The 23,340-nt window shown below is 34.1% G+C and overlaps 1 long non-coding RNA gene across 1 annotated transcript in view; it reads left to right on the top strand.

Annotated features, from left to right (window-relative positions):
• Positions 1–3,748: 3,748 nt before the first annotated feature.
• LOC121372255 overlaps positions 3,749–23,340 on the top strand; it is a 40,366-nt gene continuing 20,774 nt past the window's right edge. Inside the window, exon 1 of the long non-coding RNA XR_005957905.1 lies at positions 3,749–3,966. This is a non-coding gene — a long non-coding RNA (uncharacterized LOC121372255). The remainder of the gene's footprint in view (positions 3,967–23,340) is intronic.

The following is a 23,340-nucleotide window of genomic DNA, read 5'->3' on the forward strand; positions in this document are numbered from 1 at the left end:
TTTTGTCGCCAAACCGCGGGATCGTTGACGCCAGTACCGTATCGGGCGTACTAGTTTAGCGGAGGCGCATAAAGGCCCAGACATATATAACAAGTTACAGAGTGAATGGAAAGCTGGTTAGACATCTAAACATACAAACCGCGCGTAATCAGTCGCATGGAATGGATCAGCTGACAATAGACTTTACGGAAATATGTAATTGGCGATAATTGCCCACCGCCGACTACAATGGAAAGGTGCATCTTTGCTGTTTACCCAATTACGGAGAATGGGAGTCTTCACTGACAAAAAATCACACTCATTCCTTTCAAAAGCCCACGAGGAGGGTGTTGTGGTGTAAAACCAATAGATGATTAACAAAATATGGTAATGATAATCGTCAAATCGGTGGGGTTTTATACAGTATTATGCATGCGTGTCGGTTACTGAAGCGTAGATTAAGATGCACTAAATAAATACGTAGAAGTAGTCAGTAATTTGAATAAACAAATAAAGTTAAAAAAACCCACCCCGCTCACAAAAACCCCAACAACACCCACAACAACAACAAAAAACAAACAAAGACGGGAACAACCCACTAATTGTTTTAAAATAATATACGAAAATATGCTGTACATCACATAACGTATGCACTCATGTGTTTTTCAACACCATGAGCCTACTTGGAATAAGGTGCCGAAAAAATAAAATCGTAAATCCAAAAACCTCCAAGGGATCAGCTCACCATTGTAATGCCTTCCTTTTTTTGGTTGAAGTTAGAATTGATTTGACTTTTATTTTATGCAATGCTAAAAGAGGGGCCAGCACCTGCAACTGTATGCAATGGTTTAATGAGATTTACCTCCCTTCTCGGACTCCCCGAAGTAAAAGAGTGGTAATATTTTAAATTCTAGGACTGCTGGCGGGGAACATAAAACATGTCTCAAAGTCGACCATAATGTTTAGTACCCACATTACATGTTAAATACCTTCTCGATCACACTGAATATAGCATTTTTGGACATTAATGCACCCTTCGGAATTTAAGCTATCAATACAAAACACAATAACATGGTTTAATGCAAAGAGTTTCAATGTTCTGCATTACATGCTCCCCCCCATTCAACTTCACTTCAAAAGGGTATTTATAGTTACTCGATATGTCAAAGAGTATAATATGTCATAATGTACAAGTGATTAATTTCATTTAAAACAGAACTAAACAGTAAATGACAATATAGTGATATGGGTAAAACAACAACCATGATGCAAACGAAAGGCCAATACCACATGAAAAAATGAGCAGGGGGATGTTCTTCACAACAGCAACCCTTCATCCGTAAATCCACCTATATGGATTAAAGGCATATTGTCATAGACCACTGACCTATTTAATGGTCTAACAAATAATTACCTGAACTTTATTCAACCATCTTCATAACCACCACACTCCAATTATTAATGACATTTTGTAAAAATAATTGAATTATGGCAATGGTCCATAATTCAAAAACTAAAATTGCCGAGGGATGGCATGGATTTCACTCCATCATGGTTCAGTTAAGGTGATGCGATAGCTAGATTTGGTTTCCACCAATTAATGTAATTTTTATTTATTATTAATTTTTAGAGAAATAAGTTCCTTAAATCCGTGGCAGTATGTCTTTAAGTGCTTATAACTATGTTGCATGCATACACTAATGTATGTGATTTCTAATGGCTTTGTTCCTGTTATGACGTTACCGAAGAGTGTCCCCCCAAAACAAAAAGTAACAAACACCCAAACCCCCCCCCCCCCAAAATCCCACAAAAAGAGCAAAAAGCCCCCAACAAAACCGCAACATTATCACCCCCCAAAAAACCCCCCACAACAACAAACAAACAATAAAATACAATATGTGGATAACAGTAACAAGCAAATAAAAACTATTCTGAGAACAAAATAATGTCGCCCATGTAACAAACATGCACAGTATAATATTCTTTAAATAATAAACACATTAAACTGACAACTGACAACAAACAAACGTATCTAATAGGTCAATGTAAACAAAATATTTTTAGTTTAAATTTTGCTACTGAGTTTCAGTTTAAATGATACATTTATTACGGCTTTTCTAAAACAGTTGGTCTGTTTGTCTGTCTGTCATTCTGTTTGGTCTCGCTGTATGTCGAAGGAATGTTACTTTGCATAACACCGGTAACTTGGAAGAGTCATACTGTATGTGTGACAGATAATTCGTATATTACAAGGAGGTGACAAGGTGCCTGTAGTCGGGCATACACATCAAAGGCTGTGGATAACAGCTGTGAATTACGTATTACACTGTTACATACCACCTGTTATATACCATATGTATATATATGTAGTATTATACTCCAACACTGTTGGTATTCTTAAAGGTCACACGCACACGTGCTGGGAGTACCATCGAACACCCCTTTCTTTAAACTTTCTGTATCATCTATTATGCACTTCTAACGCTGCTACATGTATCATACATATCATTGTACACTACATTTCATAGCACTATTTAATTTTGATAGCATGATCACCCTCCATAAAATTTCAAAATTCATTTTTGAAATTACAAGTAAATTCTGTAAACTATAGACATATATCTCCAGTATCACTAAATACTACATTGTATTTATAATACTTAGTCGTATATATATATATATATATATATATATATATTTAATTGTCTTGTCACCATGTGTCTTCATTTAAAATCGTGTGTCTAGCCATTTTGAATCATGTATATATTCTACGATGAACTCCTATTGTGTTCTTGACGTTTTAGATACCCATTGTACAACAATCGCTCATAGGCCTGAGTGTATCGTAATGAAGATTCAAAGTACAGACCATTCACATGATTCGATACAAATAACATGTCTTGAAACAAGGTGTGTTGTATAGTAGATAATAACATAGGATAATATGTCCGGTGCAGAAAAGAACTCTACAATGTTGCTATATTTTTTTTTAGCTTTATCGCTCAACCCGCTATCATCCCAAAGAAGCTAAAACTCCCTATAAAAAGCAATTAATAATAATTGAAAAAAAGAGCAAAACACTAAGTAGAAAAAATAGAAAATTAATTCATTAAAAAGCGGATGATATGGTGGCTTCAGCTGAAAGGACTACACACAGTGTGACATATTAGTGAAAATATGATTGACAGTTCTGTAGGAGATGAAACAGATTAAAAAAGTGCGAAAGACCCGAATAAGAAAAGCAATTAAAATAGTCCCCACGAAAGAGGTTATTTCGTTTCGCTTTATGAACTGTGAAATTTGAGAGATTCGAATAGATAACACAAATAGGTTCGGTGTGTCTAGAAACGGTACGCGCGGAATTCTAGCAGAATTTCTTATACCCGTCTATCTTACAGAAAGAAAACAAAGAGATACGGAACACTCGTTGAAACATCCACGTGTGTAAATGCGCGACGGTGATGCGCGAACGAAATGGCTACCAGTCCTGACACGGAGCGGATGAGACTGACAGCCTCTCCGCCGCGGCGCTGTCAACATTCACCACACCACCTTTCAACATCAGCGTGTCGACTGACAGAAAAATAAATATATTTCATGCTGAATTTTTAGTGCCAGTGCTAAATTAAAATGAACAATCTAGACTGTTGCTTTTGTGTCTTTTTTTGACTTTGACGCGGTATAAATTACGCTATGTTTCTGCCAGAAAAAAAACGATAGAGAAAAAAAGACAACGTTGCGCACAGGTCCGCCGTACATTGCACTTATCGCTTTTCTCCTCAGCGCCTGACTTTGACAAATATTTATCCCTCTAAGCAGATCTACCTGACCAGCGTTTTGAAATATCGACTGGACATAAAGCGCATTATGGCGGGCAAGGTGAGCGGTGGCGAGGAAAGGGAGGGGAGAGGGATTCCTACACCGACAATATGACTTTCGTGGAGTACACGCTATGTTAGTCCTGCCTCCAGTCTTCCAATTCTGACGGTAGGTTTTTCCTTTTCTTTGTTATTTTAAAACTAAAGCCGCAAACACCAATTGAGTCTAAAGATCTAAAGTGTTTGGGATTTGCGTGTGAACCTAATTCCATCTTTTGAAATTCTATGAATTAAAAACAGATATTAAAATTGATTGATAGACCGTGTCAAAAGAGTCTATAGATAAAAAGAAAAACCCTATAATGCTTTGTCCTGGAAGGTGGAATAAATTTCCAGTAATTTCAGGTATGTCGCAAATGGGGGGAACACCATAGCATTTTAAAAAGAAACATATATTAGGCTGATAAGTGGAAATGTATTTTATGTTATAAAAATAAATACAAAGTGAAATAAAAATAAATAAATAAATAAATAATTGAATACTGAAAAATAAATAAAGCATAACCAAGCTTAGATAGATTGAAGCAGTTATTTGTTCAATTATATTATCTTGATTGGACAAATTAATTAATTTTGTTTTGTCAAACCATATAAATATTTAATTATAATAAACAAGTCAGTAGTGTAAATAGAAATAAATTAATCGCATACCTTTTTAATTTCTCAGAAACGTTTTAAATTAGTTTAGCCAAAGGGTAGTCCAATATATCTTTCACCGAACACCTGCTCGGATATAAAAAGTTTGACGGTAGATACTACAAACACACCACAGGTTAAAGAATGTTAAAGAAAAATTTGTAAACAAAAACAGAGGCGAAACGGATGATGTTTCAAACATGTAATAAAGTTAAAATCTGTGATAATGAATGTCATGTTTGTGTGTGTAGATTCATGTTTAAAATACACTGACAAATCAGCAAACGATATGAAAGTACAACTTAACATATTCTAACACAACTGAACATATTCGAACACAACTGAACATATTCTAGAACAACCGAACATAGTCGAACACAACTGAACATATTCTAACACAACTGAACATATTCTAACACAACTGAACATATTCGAACACAGCTGAACATATTCTAACGGAAATGTTTAAAATCTTGCGACTACAAAAAAGTGGCATTAGCTCTAACCCCAGGGCGGTTCCAGAAATGATAACATGGGTAGGCAGCAAACACCGTAATTACTATTTTATGTCTTGTGGGTTTTTCTATATGCATATTTGATTTTAAAATAATTTTGTGGGTTGTGGTTATACCAAATAAACAGCGACACCATGTGTTCAATTCTGGAAAATAGACTACATAATAATACCAACAGAACTATTTTCTTTAAATAATTTACTTCTTGTTGTATATCGTGTTTGAGTAACTAAACATTTATATTTACAAATATTCAACATGTTATTTAATACATTGTTATTTGTTTATGTATTTACTTATTTATTTATTTATTTTTATTTATTTGTGTGTTTGTTTCATTTTTAAACTGACTGACGAATTAATAGTTTTATTTACTACGACATGTTTACGAAAATGTGTATGTATAAAACAATATTTTAATTTGCGTTTAAAAACTAAATTAAGGTGTAAAACAAAATAAAATGTATTTTCTAAACCTGGTTTAAACCAACTGCTTGATTATGTTTGACGGAGTTAAGAATTGTCATTGCTTTAAATATAATGGAGCTGGTGGTTTCTTGATTATAATTTTAAAAACATAATGTATATATTGTTGTATCAGAAAGTAATATTATGCTGCAACAGTGTTTAAGTTTAACATAACATGACATACAGATAATAATTGTCATTTGTCGATCGTTAAATGAAAATAATTTCACTTGCACCGAACGATATAATTATTATTATCAATTTATAAACATTTAAAACGCGTTTTAAAAAAGAAGAAGAAATGTATTGTTTTGCCAACCAAATTTTTTAATTTTAACTGCAAATTAGTTTTTTTTTGAATGTAACTGGCTCAAGTTCAAAGTAACTCAAATTTTAGCTCTAAAATTCTAATTATCTTAAAACAAACCACTAAATCGCATATGATAAAATCCTCTATGATGTTATTTTAAAATGATGTTTTTCATATTAACCCTGCCCCCCACCCCCCAATATTTCCACGCCAATGCATATATAATTATTGAGGTATATATAAGTGTTTACAAAAACGCAAACTCAGTAATATGCTTCTAAAATGCTACATAAAAATATATCTAAACAATTACAATATAAATGATCCACTTTACTATTATTATTCTTTTAAGCTTTTGCTATAAATATAACATACAGTCACGAAATAAAATTTTCCAGACTAATTATTAAGAAATATTTCGTCTGTGTACTGTTCAATTTACATAAAAATACTATTACATCCTAAGCAATAATGCTAAAATCTAAAAACGAGGCTATAAACATAATTATAAATAATGAATTTGGTAATATTACACTATATATATATATTGTCTGGACGTACAAAGATGATGAAAATCCCCAGATAAATTTTAATATTTTATTAGTAGTTTATATATATATATATATATATATATATATAAAATTTTAACATTTATTACGTCAAAAAATTTAAGGTATATATTTAAAACTTAAAACTATTAAACGTCCAGGTACTTGATTATAGCGGAATAGCGGCTTTTATTTTCACAAACAGCCTGGAGACTAACAGATAAACAAACTAAATACATGAAACCAGCCCGTTAATGTTTAAATCGGAAGGAAATTTACATAATTTAGATGACATCGTTGCTTTTCTTTTGGAGGTATATTTCAGGTAAGAGAATTATTATGACAGGTACATTAATCTTTCACTCTGTATCGTGTTTCTATCGTGTAACCAGCACTTCGGCGTATTTTCCACAGACAATTTTCCTTCAGGCAATTTTTATTATTAAGTGCGTCGCCTTTGTTTTGGTATTGGGTTGGGCGGAGCCTGCTAAACACGACTTTGTTTTGTCACGATTGCCCCAGGCTGTAGCGGTATTTTGACAAACTGAAAGTGATAAAACGAACCGCCACGTACTCAAAACGGTACACCAGAACAGACCGAAGCTGTATAGAGTATGGCAGACTCATAGGAACGATATTAGGAGTTGAGGGGGTGGGGTGGGGTGGGTCTCAATCGCTAATGGGCCGGGGTACAGTCTCTATTCGGAGGAGGGGGCACAAGCTTTATTTATATATGTATGTGTGTGTGTGTGTTTGTGTGTGTGTGAGTGGGGGTGGGGGGGGGGGGGGGGGGGGTCTTACCAGCTAAGATCGCTTTGTGGAACGGGGTCCAGGTATCTTATACACAGAATATAATAATTATGATCTTTAAATTTTATTACTTCACAATAGTCTGTAAAAACATCAACAAAGTGACACCACTAGAACACATCGATCATCGGCTATTGGGTGTCAAACAGTTGATAATTCTGACATGTAGAGTTATAAAGTACTTAAAATATGTTATAGATAACTAGGTTTAAAAACAGATAATTTATATAACAATAAAAACACAATTACCCCTCGTAACAATAACGATTAATAATATAATATAACATAATAATGTGATGTTAAATTAGTATTTTAGTTTGTAAATATTTGATATTATTTGGTATTATTATATAATTTGTGTGTTTGTATTTTGGGTATTAACATTTTTTAAATTCTCATATTTTTCTTGAAATTCTTAATTTAAATTCGCAAAGAAACGAAATAACCACGAACAGAATCAAACACTATTGAATGTATCCAAGAGCTGCACTAAAATGATTACATAAGAACGGGGTAGAGTGAGAGTATACGATGTATGCTTGATTATAGTACTACAGTTACTGTGGGAAAAAATAAACCCACAAACAACAACAACCCCCCCCCCAAAAAAAGAAGAAGAATAAAACCTCCCCCCCAAAAAAAAAAAAAAAAAAAAAAAAAAAAAAAAACAAATCCCGGCCAAAAAAAACCCAAGAAAAAACCCAAACCAAAACAACAACATAAAAAAAAAACAACCGAAAGAAACACCCGAAGAAAACAACAATAACAACTATAACAACACAGTAATAATTAATTATATTGTCCATGTAGTATGCGTGTAAACGGCATTTTAAGTGTTTTAAACATACATAAATAATTACGTTAAACATAATATTATGTCAGGTGCGTTTTAAAATATATGTGTTTCAAAACCTTTATTTTATGGGAGTCAAAAGATGCCAGCAACGGGGTGGGGGAGGGGAAGGGGAATGGAAGGTGACATGTATATATTAATTTTTATTTCAAATTGGGTAGGCATTATCTCCGCCTGTTTTTCTATACTGCAAAGGCTTTTTAATCTACAGTCAAATGTTTACATGCAGTGTAATTCACTAAATATCAACAACAACAACAACAATAACAATAATAATAAAAAAATTAAATAAATAAAAATACAAAAAATACAAAAGAGCCACACACACAAAACAACAACCCCCCCCCCAAAAAAAAAAAGAACCCCCCAAAAACCCTCTATAAACAACAACACAAACCAATTGCAAAAAAGGTATAAAGTGTGAGCTCGCCTGCAACAGTCCAATGGTGGGAAAGGAGGGCGATATCTCCCTTTTGTGTCTTTTTAGTATGCTGCGTTTGAAAAACTAATTACAAAGATAAATTATAGAAATGTACTCCATATCCTAAATTAACAAAAGGGAGCAGAATCATTGGCTCCCATTTTTATAGGTGTGTGTGGGGGGGGGGGGGGGGGGGGGGAGGCTGATGTTTGCCCAAATCTGGATTACAACGTTTATTCATATTAACATTACTGCCAAACAACAATATATTATATTATAGGGTTGCAAATGAATCGCCACGCATGTTTTCATGTACTGTGGGTAGACTGATGGAAATACATGGCAAAATGAGCAGAATATTCGACAAGCTTCGACATATAAAATACAATAAAATAAAAATATATAATAAAATAGAATCGAATATTACTCAGTAGAACAGAATAGATGATTAAATAAATAGCTTTCATGAAATTACGATTCTAATTATTTTTATACAACAAAATTCAAGTTATGCTTTGTAGACATTTAACGTCATCGATCTCGGTAATTTGCTGTTTTTATACAACTGAAACAAAACGTCTATAAATAACAAATAACAAATAACAATGTATCTGCGATACCAGTTATAAACATTACATAACATGACAACCTTACTGAAAACTTGCAAGACAAGAATGCGTATTAATATAAAGAACCGTTTATGAACATTTTCGTACATACTTTGTTGTTTCGAAAACTCTTTTGTTCCACGTTCCTCTAAAAGGTGTATACTGCCAAATAAAATCACACAGTTGACAGTAGTATCGTGTGGCTAAAACTGCTAAATGCACTATTTCAATGAACATAACATCATGGATATAAATACTACCATTCCTAACCCTTAAAGTAAACGATTAATTAAATGATTAAATGATTATTCGTTTCTGACATAACTGGAACGTCTTTTACTACCCTGGTTCCACACCACACTAAACGTTCATCCTAATTTTAGTATGAACCCCTCGCGTTTCAAATGCAATAGTACATTGATACTATTATCGAATTAAATTACAATTCTTTACTGGACGGATGAAACAACATGTTAAGATAACAAACTCTGTCACATGTATTACCAAAGGCAGCACTGGTAGCGTTAAATGTGGAAAGAAAAGTTGGGTGCACTTCGAACTTTGACCCTTTGTTCCAGAAGCAGATGCAAGCTGTTTTATTTACGGTTATATGGCGTCAGACATATGGTTAAGGACCACACATATATTGAGAGGAAACCCGCTGTCGCACCATCCCACAGACAGGATAGTACATACCACGACCTTTGCTACACCAGTTGTGGAGCACTGGCTGGAACGAGAAATAGCCCAATGGGTCCACCGACGGGGATCGATCCTAGACAGACCGCGCATTAAGCGAACTCTTTACCACTGGGCTACGGTTTTATATGGAGAGTTACAGCTTTACCCACTAACATTGTGTTTATAGCAGCCTTCAACAAAAACCTCCAAGCGACAACACCTTACAACTACCCTATCAAATAAAGAATGGAAGAGCCATCCGTTAAACACTGAATGTTTGAATCTCTTCACGCCCAGCACCACCACCCCCTTTGATCCGCGCCTGGAACAACATAGACCTTTACTTTATTTCACTGTATTGATTTATCAAGTTTTAACACGTCGCAGTTTAGATTTCCCTTCAAATCAGTGTTCATTCACAAACTGCGATTTCACGACACCCGTGGTCGTGTTTATTTGGTAATAAGTTCTGCACGGTCGGTTTCGTGTTCACAAAACGACATGCTTGCCACCGACACTAATATTATGCTTCATTTATGAATTTTTCAATGGGTTAGAACTCCCGTTGTGTGCACGGCCTTAGTTAAACATCGACTTGTGACACATTAATGGTGGCTATACCACCAAGACATTTAGAATGAAATGAAAGATATTTTTTTAAATTGTGAGTGCTGTTATATTCCAAGGGCAGTTATACCCAGGCTTCCTATACAACCGAGACAACAGAATGTGATATGTATTAAAATAGCAAAAGTAGTACAACGAACAATAAATATACATGTAGCAACACAAATAACAAATAACCAGCAATAATAATGGTAAAATCGACGACGACAATAATAATGGCAGCAGTAGCATAAGAAGCACCACCAGCAGCAGCAGCAGCAGCAGCAGCAGCAACAACAACAACAGCATAATAGGTACAGATATATAGTAAATAAATAATACACGATCAACAGAGAGTTAACCAATACAGAAATCATAAAACATTTACAATAGATTTTCAAAAACATTTGTTTTCGAAACTATTTATTATTAATTCAAACATAAAATCTTCCAATAAAATAGACGTCGGAAGGGAGGAGGAAGGAGGCATTGCTCTGTTTGTAGCATGGAGTTTCGTTACATGCGGGTCTGTTAATATATGAATCTTGCCTCTCAGACAATGCAAATGAATTTGTCCCATTTCAATATCCATTCGAATTATCCACTATGACGTTTGACCCATACTCCAATAGCATTCACATAACTGTCTAGTTACATTCTTTATATTAAATCACTGAACGAATAGGTTCATTCATCGCAGTCGATATCAACCAATGGTTTAAAAGAACATTTTAAGAAACAGCTATAGTTTATGTTAAACGTTGAAAGACAGAAAAAGAGACACACAGAGAGAATGAATGAATGAATGAATGTTTAACGACACCCCAGCACGAAAAATACATAGGCTACTGGGTGTCAAACTATGGTAATGGAGAAAACAAAGTGATGATCAACATCAATATAAAAATTCAACAGTTAAATAAAAACACAGTGTAAAGGACTGTGTAAAAATACAAATATCACAGACTAAATATCACATACTAAAAACTTCAATTTTGTGCTGTATTGGCCATTCTCAAAGAGAATGTTACACCCCTGCACCACGGTGAGGTTACAGCACGCGCAGGGGCACACACACACACACACACACACAGAGAGAGAGAGAGAGAGAGAGAGAGAGAGAGAGAGAGAGAGAGAGAGAGAGAGTTTGTTTTGTTTGTTTAACGACACCACTAGAGCACATTGATTTAGTAATCATCGGCTATTGGATGTCAAAGTGAGAGAGAGAGAGAGAGAGAGAGAGAGAGAGAGAGAGAGAGAGAGAGAGAGAGAGAGAGAGAGAGAGAGAGAGCGTTTGTAATGCTTAGACGTTCTTATATTAAGTTATCGATATGCAATAGTTTTAAACTAACTAAACAGTCTCAATATTATAATCGTGTATGCCATTCCGTTATGTGGTCACTCCCTCAGCATTTTCACCTGTTGCTGTTTGCGTCTCCGTCTCCGTGTGTGTGTATGTAGTTCTGACAAGTATATTATAAGAGCAATTTCATAGATGGAAGACGTTATTTGCGGACGCGAGCTTAGTAGCTGTGTTAATGGGTGATAGCTCACTAACCTGTTAAAAATTTGACGTGTACGATTTAATGAGTATACCGCGGCGATGTCTTTTGTCCAAGCAGTGTCGGTAATTTCGTCTGAACTCGTTATTTCGTCTGGAATTGTTATTTAACGAAATCATAGACATTGTCTGGCGTTTAATCAGACAAATTCATGTATTTAAAAAAACTGTTTTGACAATTTTCTGTTACAGGATATAGTATAGCTTCTTTAATACGCAAAATTCACAATTACTCTAATTGTTTATTACATGTTACTGTCGGTAGTTAACAAGTTTATTTTGTTTAACAACACCACTAGAGAACATTGATTTATTAATCATCGGCTATGGGATGTGGAACATATGGCTATTTTGACACAGTTATAGAGAAGAAGTCCCTTACATTTTCCCGTTAGTAGCAAGGGATCTTTTATATACACCATCCCACAGACAGGATAGCACATATCACGGCCTTTGATATACCAGTCGTAGTGCACTGGCTGGAACGAGAAATCAGTCGATAGATACAGATAACTAATATCAAGAAAGTAATATAGATATTCACGTTACTATCAATAGATAGAGGTAACTAATATCAAGAAAGTAATATACTCACATTACTGTCGATAGATACAGGTAACTAATATAAAAAACCCTAAGATATTCACGTTACTGTCGATAGATACAGGTAACTAATATCAAGAAAGTAATATACTCACGTTACTGTCGACAGATACAGGTAACTAATATTAAGAAAGTAAGATATTCACGTTACTGTCGACAGATACAGGTAACTAATATCAAGAAAGTAAGATACTCACATTACTGTCGATAAATACAGGTATCTAATATAAAAAAGTAAGATTCATGATACTGTCGATAGATACAGGTAACTAATATAAAAAGTAAGATACTCACGTTACTGTCGATAAATACAGATAACTAATATCAAGAAACCAAGATACTCACGTTAATGTCGATAAATACAGGTATCTAATATAAAAAAGTAAGATTCATGTTACTGTCGATAAATACAGATAACTAATATCAAGAAACCAAGATATTCACGATACTGTCGATAGATAGAGGTAACTAATATCAGGAAAGTAAGATACTCACGTTACTGTCGATATATACAGGTAACTAATATCAAGAAACTAAAATACTCACGTTACTGTCGATATATACAGGTAATTAATATCAAGAAAGTAAGATATCCACGTTACTGTCGATCAATACAGGTAACTAATATAAAAAAAGTAAGATACTCACGTTACTGTCGATAGATAGAGGTAACTAATATCACGAAAGTAAGATATTCACGTTACTGTCGATATATCCAGGTAATTAATATCAAGAAAGTAAGATACTCGCGTTAATGTCGATAGATTCAGGTAATTAATATCAAGAAAGTAAGATACTCGCGTTACTGGTTATAGATACAGGTAATAAATATCAAGAAAGTAAGATATTCACATTACTGTCGATAGATACAGGTGACTAATATCAAGAAATAAGATATTCTCGGTACTGTCGATAGATACAAGTAACTAATATCAAGAAAGTAAGATATGCACGTTACTATCGATAGATACAGGTAACTAATATCAAGAAAGTAAGATACTCACGTTACTGTCGATACCTACAGGTATCTAATATAAAAAAGTAAGATTCATGTTACTGTCGATAGATACAGATAACTAATATCAAGAAACCAAGATATTCACAATACTGTCGAAAGATAGAGGTAACTAATATGAGGAAAGTAAGATACTCACGTTACTGTCGATAGATACAGGTAACTAATATCAAGAAAGTAAGATATTCACGTTACTGTCGATAGATTAAGGTAACTAATATCAAGAAAGTAAGATACTCACGTTACTGTCGATATATACAGGTAACAAATATCAAGAAACTAAAATACTCACGTTACTGTCGATATATACAGGTAATTAATATCAAGAAAGTAAGATATCCACGTTACTGTCGATCAATACAGGTAACTAATATAAAAAAAAGTAAGATACTCACGTTACTGTCGATAGATAGAGGTAACTAATATCACGAAAGTAAGATATTCACGTTACTGTCGATATATCCAGGTAATTAATATCAAGAAAGTAAGATACTCGCGTTACTGGTTAGATACAGGTAACAGTAATTAATATAGATACAGGTAATAAATATCAAGAAAGTAAGATATTCACATTACTGTCGATAGATACAGGTGACTAATATCAAGAAATAAGATATTCTCGGTACTGTCGATAGATACAAGTAACTAATATCAAGAAAGTAAGATATGCACGTTACTATCGATAGATACAGGTAACTAATATCAAGAAAGTAAGATACTCACGTTACTGTCGATACCTACAGGTATCTAATATAAAAAAGTAAGATTCATGTTACTGTCGATAGATACAGATAACTAATATCAAGAAACCAAGATATTCACAATACTGTCGAAAGATAGAGGTAACTAATATGAGGAAAGTAAGATACTCACGTTACTGTCGATAGATACAGGTAACTAATATCAAGAAAGTAAGATATTCACGTTACTGTCGATAGATTAAGGTAACTAATATCAAGAAAGTAAGATACTCACGTTACTGTCGATATATACAGGTAACAAATATCAAGAAACTAAAATACTCACGTTACTGTCGATATATACAGGTAATTAATATCAAGAAAGTAAGATATCCACGTTATTGTCGATAAATACAGGTAACTAATATCAAGAAAGTAAGATACTCACGTTACTGTTGATAGATAGAGGTAACTAATATCAAGAAAGAAAGATATTCACGTTACTGTCGATAGATCCAGGTAATTAATATCAAGAAAGTAAGATACTCGCGTTACTGTCGATAGATACAGGTAATTAATATCAAGAAAGTAATATACTCACATTACTGTCGATAGATACAGGTAACTAATATAAAAAACCCTAAGATATTCACGTTACTGTCGATAGATACAGGTAACTAATATCAAGAAAGTAATATACTCACGTTACTGTCGACAGATACAGGTAACTAATATTAAGAAAGTAAGATATTCACGTTACTGTCGACAGATACAGGTAACTAATATCAAGAAAGTAAGATACTCACGTTACTGTCGATAAATACAGGTATCTAATATAAAAAAGTAAGATTCATGATACTGTCGATAGATACAGGTAACTAATATAAAAAGTAAGATACTCACGTTACTGTCGATAAATACAGATAACTAATATCAAGAAACCAAGATACTCACGTTAATGTCGATAAATACAGGTATCTAATATAAAAAAGTAAGATTCATGTTACTGTCGATAAATACAGATAACTAATATCAAGAAACCAAGATATTCACGATACTGTCGATAGATAGAGGTAACTAATATCAGGAAAGTAAGATACTCACGTTACTGTCGATATATACAGGTAACTAATATCAAGAAACTAAAATACTCACGTTACTGTCGATATATACAGGTAATTAATATCAAGAAAGTAAGATATCCACGTTACTGTCGATCAATACAGGTAACTAATATAAAAAAAGTAAGATACTCACGTTACTGTCGATAGATAGAGGTAACTAATATCACGAAAGTAAGATATTCACGTTACTGTCGATATATCCAGGTAATTAATATCAAGAAAGTAAGATACTCGCGTTAATGTCGATAGATTCAGGTAATTAATATCAAGAAAGTAAGATACTCGCGTTACTGGTTATAGATACAGGTAATAAATATCAAGAAAGTAAGATATTCACATTACTGTCGATAGATACAGGTGACTAATATCAAGAAATAAGATATTCTCGGTACTGTCGATAGATACAAGTAACTAATATCAAGAAAGTAAGATATGCACGTTACTATCGATAGATACAGGTAACTAATATCAAGAAAGTAAGATACTCACGTTACTGTCGATACCTACAGGTATCTAATATAAAAAAGTAAGATTCATGTTACTGTCGATAGATACAGATAACTAATATCAAGAAACCAAGATATTCACAATACTGTCGAAAGATAGAGGTAACTAATATGAGGAAAGTAAGATACTCACGTTACTGTCGATAGATACAGGTAACTAATATCAAGAAAGTAAGATATTCACGTTACTGTCGATAGATTAAGGTAACTAATATCAAGAAAGTAAGATACTCACGTTACTGTCGATATATACAGGTAACAAATATCAAGAAACTAAAATACTCACGTTACTGTCGATATATACAGGTAATTAATATCAAGAAAGTAAGATATCCACGTTACTGTCGATCAATACAGGTAACTAATATAAAAAAAAGTAAGATACTCACGTTACTGTCGATAGATAGAGGTAACTAATATCACGAAAGTAAGATATTCACGTTACTGTCGATATATCCAGGTAATTAATATCAAGAAAGTAAGATACTCGCGTTACTGGTTATAGATACAGGTAATAAATATCAAGAAAGTAAGATATTCACATTACTGTCGATAGATACAGGTGACTAATATCAAGAAATAAGATATTCTCGGTACTGTCGATAGATACAAGTAACTAATATCAAGAAAGTAAGATATGCACGTTACTATCGATAGATACAGGTAACTAATATCAAGAAAGTAAGATACTCACGTTACTGTCGATACCTACAGGTATCTAATATAAAAAAGTAAGATTCATGTTACTGTCGATAGATACAGATAACTAATATCAAGAAACCAAGATATTCACAATACTGTCGAAAGATAGAGGTAACTAATATGAGGAAAGTAAGATACTCACGTTACTGTCGATAGATACAGGTAACTAATATCAAGAAAGTAAGATATTCACGTTACTGTCGATAGATTAAGGTAACTAATATCAAGAAAGTAAGATACTCACGTTACTGTCGATATATACAGGTAACAAATATCAAGAAACTAAAATACTCACGTTACTGTCGATATATACAGGTAATTAATATCAAGAAAGTAAGATATCCACGTTATTGTCGATAAATACAGGTAACTAATATCAAGAAAGTAAGATACTCACGTTACTGTTGATAGATAGAGGTAACTAATATCAAGAAAGAAAGATATTCACGTTACTGTCGATAGATCCAGGTAATTAATATCAAGAAAGTAAGATACTCGCGTTACTGTCGATAGATACAGGTAATTAATATCAAGAAAGTAAGATATTCACATTACTGTCGATAGATACAGGTGACTCATATCAAGAAAGTAAGATATTAGCCTTACTGTCAATAGATACAGGTAACTAATATCAAGAAAGTAAGATACTCACGTTACTATCGATAGATACAGGTAACTAATATCAAGAAAGTAAGATACTCACATTACTATCGATATATACACGTAATCAATGCCAAGAAATGAAAGTCGTGCTTATAGAAGTATTGGATAGTTAGACGTTAAAAAAAACAATTGCAAGGGCGGCACAAAAGGTACGGCCTGTACGGCCATGGCCGTACCACTTTTTGTTCATATTTGTTGTATCTGTGAAAATTTAATTCACAGGTGAATTTGAAAGGAGAATCTGGCAACCTCGAGCCGTACCACTATTTTTTTACACTGCGCCGTCCCTGAATGTTTTTTTTTTATTTGCTTTAGACGAATATTTGCCATCCCCTTTAACCCTTTCACTAATAAGTTTGCTTAATGTACTATTCATTCTATTAGTCCAAATAGTTTTCAGAGTTAAAAGGGTTAAGATGATTCTTGGTCTGCTGCTGATGAGTTTAAAGATGCAATCTCAAAGTTCGTAATGACATCTTGCGGCCAACATTATTTATGGCCATTTGTTTTGAAATGTAAGCAGTATACCTTCAAATATAAACCCATAAAAATTACATCAAAATAATTTAATTTACAATTAAAAATAATTATCAAAAATCTTTAAAGGGCGGGACGTAGCTGTGGTAAAGCGTTCGCCTCATGCGTGGTCGGTCTAGGTTCGATCCCCGTCGGTGGGCCCACTGGACTATTTCTCGTTCCAGCCAGTGCAAAACGACTGGTATATCACAAACCGTAGTTTGTATGTCCTGTCTGTGGGATGGTGCATATAGTATTACAAAAGATCTCTCGCTACTAATGGAAAAATGTAACAAAACTCTCTAAGACTATACCCTGCGCGTGCTGTAACCTCATCGTGGTGCAGGGGTGTAACATTCTTTTTGAGAATGGCCAATACAGCACAAAATTAAAATTTTGAGTAAAATTCAGTATCTGTAAAATTCTGTGATATTTGTGTTTTTGCACTGTTTTTGTTTAAATCTTGAATTTTTATATTGATGTTGATCATCACTTTATTTATTTGCATTACCATAGTTTGACACCCAATAGCCGATGTATTTTTCATTCATTCATTTACTCTAAGACTATATGTCAGAATTACCAAAGGTTTGACCTTCAATAGTCGATGATTAATAAATTAATAAAGTAATGTGCTCTAGTGATGTCGTTAAACAAAACGAACTTTAACCTTGGAAGAGTGACGGAATTGGACGCGTTCAGTTGAGGCAAACGCCCTGTAACGTTAAGCCAGGAGAATACTGCCAACAAATTTGCTGTCTTTGTGCAACTCATCTGTCTTTGACGAACTATCCAATGAACTTATCAGATTTTGTCGATTTGTCGATTTTATAAGACTTGTTCCAATCTGATAAGTCAGGAATCTGGTCGTATTGAACACGACTCTGATTACACGGCGTATAAACACATTACAGTTTCGATACTCCTCAATTATTGATGTAAACATTATGTGTGAGGACTCAGGTCGATTAATTTGTAGTTATTTATTACAAATAACCCCTGCGCGTGCTGTAACCTCGCCGTGGTGCAGGGGTATAACATTCTCTTTGAGAATGGTCAATACAGAACAGAATTGAAATTTTGAGTAAAAGTCAGTATCTATCTGTGATATTTGTATTTTTGCACAGTTCTTTACACTGTGTTTTTGTTTAAATCTTGAATTTTTATATTGTTGTTGATTATCACTTTGTTTGCATTACCATAGTTTAACACACAATGGCCGATGTATTTTTCGTACTGGGGTGTCGTTAAACATTCATTCATTCATTATTACAAATAAATGAAAACAAAATAATGAAATTTGGCAATTGTATCTTGGATATCGCACCTTTAAGGTGCAAATTTTGCAACTTCCAGGATGTTTATATTTACTGTTCAGCTGATCTATGCGGATAAATTTTGATGTACTGGAATATTTTCACAATTTATTTGATTGTTAGACCGCCAGCCGTCCGAATTTGGTTTTTAAGACTCTAATGCAGTTTTAACAGCGCAAAACCCATCTCTTTGCGTAGAGTTTAACCCCATTGACGCACTAATTATCTCCGCATTCATTGCATGTGTAAGTGATTATTGCCCGTGTTCTGTTGGATAAATGCAAGCAGTTCGTCCAGACACATTTCGCATATAATTCAAAGTGACATGTATTTCTGACATAGTTCTTCGTAGAGCTGGGAGAGCAATTCGGCGCAAGTAGGGGCCTTAATTTGGCCTGTCTCCAGAAAATATGTAACCAATCCATCAAGCAGTCATTTCATTTGCGAAAAATATACTGTTTCCTGGGTGCCCTATGCCGCTGGTTTTTAAAAAAAAAAATTTAACGAAAGAAAAAAGAAAAAAGAAAAAAAAACCCACAGAAAAACCCCAACCCCTCAAAACAACAACAACAACAACAACAAATGCAACAAAACCAAAAACCCCCAACTAAAACCACCACCACACATTTATAGTGATCTTCACTACCAGTATCACAATGTTATAATCTTCAAGGCAAATAATACCGGCCTCGGTGGCGTCGTGGTTAGCCATCGGTCTACAGGCTGGTAGGTACTGGGTTCGGATCCCAGTCGAGGCATGGGTTTTTTAATCCAGATACCGACTCCAAATCCTGAGTGAATGCTCCGCAAGGCTCAATGGGTAGGTGTAAACCACTTGCACCGACCAGTGATCCATAACTGTAATAAAAGATCCCTTGCTGCCTGTCGTAAAAGAGTAGCCTATGTGGCGACAGCGGGTTTCCTCTCAAAATCTGTGTGGTCCTTAACCATATGTCTGACGTCATATAACCGTAAATAAAATGTGTTGAGTGCGTCGTTAAATAAAACTTTTTTTTTTTTATTATTAAAAATTACGAGTATGAGTAGTAGTACTACACATGCCTGTAATATAGTCCAGGGCCCCTTCCACGAAGCGATCTTAGCCCTAAGATCACCGTAAGTACATAACTACCTAATGCACTTAAGGTGGTTGTAGCGCTACGGTCGCTTCGTAGAACGGGGCCCTGTTCAGTTAAATAAAACATTTCTTTCTTTCTTTCAAGGCAAATAATAATACAATGTATATATATCTAAGTTCCAAAACAGAAGCAGCATTCTATATTTATTTTTATTTTTGAACTTTTGTTTAAAACTTCACTGTATATCCAAGTTAGATCGTTTATGTGTACACACACAAACGTAAATGTCACTGGAGAATTGGCGTATTAATATTATCTTATCGGCGAATCTCCAACGATATCCCTCCGCGGTCGTAATGCGGCTGTCGTCTGATTCAAAACAGTTGCTACATGTAAAAGTTGAGAGCCGCATACAGGACGTATCACTTCTGAGAATAGAACGGCATTTTGTCAAGATTAAAGCTAATTTATGAGGCTAGACAAACATTTTTGTAGATTTTGATAGTGTTTAAACTGCCACACCGAACTGCATTTGGGTGCTTTGCCTTATCACACCCCACGACGGGTAGTGTCTTTCCCCGCACGAGGTTGTTAGCGATATCGCTAAGATTGCGGTGCCCACCTTTTTACTTGATTTACGAGTGGAAATCAAGCTAATTTATCAAAAACTTCCCCCAACTTAACTGTTTTTGGCGACAAGTAACATAATTCAACATAGGTGCCTGGTGCTAACTGCTCATACAGACTTCTCGTTAGTTTATTGAACATATTTTTTTGACTAATAAACCGCTGGCTTTCGAAATGTGTGAGGCGCCTAGTCTGTTATGACATATATTATAAAGACGAGCGACTCGAGTTATTTAATGCCGACACGGATAACACAAATGACTCTTTACGTCACCCGTATAGCCAGATTCCTCCGCGTTTATGTACAGGAAGCGTGTATACTCACCCACCTTTCTGAACAACGGCACTTAAATTCACGACGTACTCTAACGCATATCCGCTGCCATTAAAAGTGTAAACAAATTAATTTCATTCGTGTTTTGGACGTACGTAGATAATTAATAGCAGCATTAAATTTAAGTGACTGGGTAATACTCATAACTATGTATTATATAAATATCTAATGGCTATTAATATTAATAATTTTGGGTATTTGAAATTGAAATGAAGTTAAAAGTTAAAGTTCGTTTTGTTTAACGACACCATTAAAGCTCAATGATTTATATATATATATATATATATATATATATATATATATATATATATATATATATATATATATATATCTCGAAATTACCAAACTTTTGACATCCAATAGCCGATGATTAGTAAATAAATGTGCTCTAGTGGTGTCGTTAAACGAAACGAACTTTATTTATAACAGCCTCTTGTATAACTTGTGCTGATTTCTGTGATAAACGCTTGGATTCCCAAGTTACTGTCCATATTATCGAGAGGTATGTTCTCTGAGGTATCGACGGTGATTACCGAACATATCACGGTTGATTGAAACGTATTTCTTTCTGAAACCAAATGGATTATATTCTTGTAATTTAAAATACGAATATTCAAGAAAGAAAAAAAAAGATACGTTTTTGAGTTTGGTTATCTGACAGCATGTTTGTAAGACATGAAACACGGTATCATACTCTTTACATGCCTACAAAAATTACTACAAGTTTACCAACTGACGAAAACGTGTTGTTTTGTTGTGAAGACCAAGTGCCCAAAAGCAATAGAGTAAATTTGTTGTAGAATTGTAGAAGCGTGATACCCCCATCGTTTGTGGTCACATTGAGCTACTTCCTGTTCATCCACTACTGTCCAACTGGATTATAAAAAGACATGAAGGAACAGCACATTGTTTTGTTTAACGACATCACTAATGAACATTGATTTAGTAATCGTCGATTATTGCATGTCAAACATTTCGTAATTATGACACGTAGTTTTCGGAGGAAAACAGTAAGGTAATTTTTATATGCACTTTCCCACAGACAGGACAGCACTTCTTCTGATGCACGTTTTTCAGTCAGTTGAAATTTAAAACATTTTTTAATTTGATTTCTGGAACGTCTGTCCATAAGTTTGACATTTGATGCTTAAACTGAGGAAGGGGATTAAATGTATTTTAAAGTTTGAAGTTCAGTGATCACTTAGCGCCAAATGCATAGAAAAACACTCATGGGATTTGGATGCTTGTTCATCGATTTTGATAATTTATGGAAATACATGCATTTGTAAAAGATACACATACGCTTGCGTCATGTGCGCGTCATCCTTAACACGACAGGTTACAAACTCGTATCTCGTCAGATGACATATCTAAGCAACCGTATTTGACAGTTATTTGTTAATCATTTAAAAAAACCCGAAATCTTTATCATCAGCGCTCACATCAATTGTCTCCGTCGAATAACATAAAAATGTTTTACAAGTATTTCAGATATCGAGCTTGTAGTGGGAGGGTAGAGGCTTTTAAAGTAAACATCTCTAAACCTCAGAATAAAATAATTTGAAAACACCTGCAATACATATTTAAATTTAACACTAATAAAATATGTGAACTTTATACTTCATCAAACACATGCATACAATAAATAATCCAAGAACCCGATAGGCTTAAGAAATTTAGTCACCCCTCCTATGTCATTATTGTGGTTGTTACTATTACGAGTAGTTTTAAGATTTGTTTAATTAGGTTGGGTCATAATATTAATGCAATGTAGTTTGTTGACATTGATTTATTAACAAGATTTCTTTCGGGCACAGTCAATTACGTGACCAAAAATAAAGGGACCGGGCCCCTTGGGTCTAACCTAAATCCGCGCATGTTTATTTTGTAATAGTTAAAGTTTGTTTTGGTTAACGACATCACTAGAGCACATTGATTAATTAATCATCGGCTATTGAATGTCAAACATTTGGTAATTCTGACACGTATTCATCATTTTTTCATTTAGCAGAAAAGGATATTTTATATGCACTTTCCCACAGACAGTAAAGCACATACCACGGCCTTCGACTATTTGTGGTGCACTGGTTGAAACGAAACAAACCCAAACAGTTGAACGGATCCACCGAGGTGGTTCGATCTTGAGATGCAATCACCTCAAGTGACCACTTAACCGACTGAGCTAAATCCCGCCACTATTTTATAATAAATGACGGTTTTGTCAGTTTGTAAAAAAAACATTTTTTTCACATCTAAAAAATAAATATAAAGAATATAACATACCATCTGTCAGTCTTTACA

Source organism: Gigantopelta aegis, chromosome 4 (genome assembly GCF_016097555.1).
Source record: "Gigantopelta aegis isolate Gae_Host chromosome 4, Gae_host_genome, whole genome shotgun sequence".
NCBI lineage: Eukaryota > Metazoa > Mollusca > Gastropoda > Neomphalida > Peltospiridae > Gigantopelta > Gigantopelta aegis.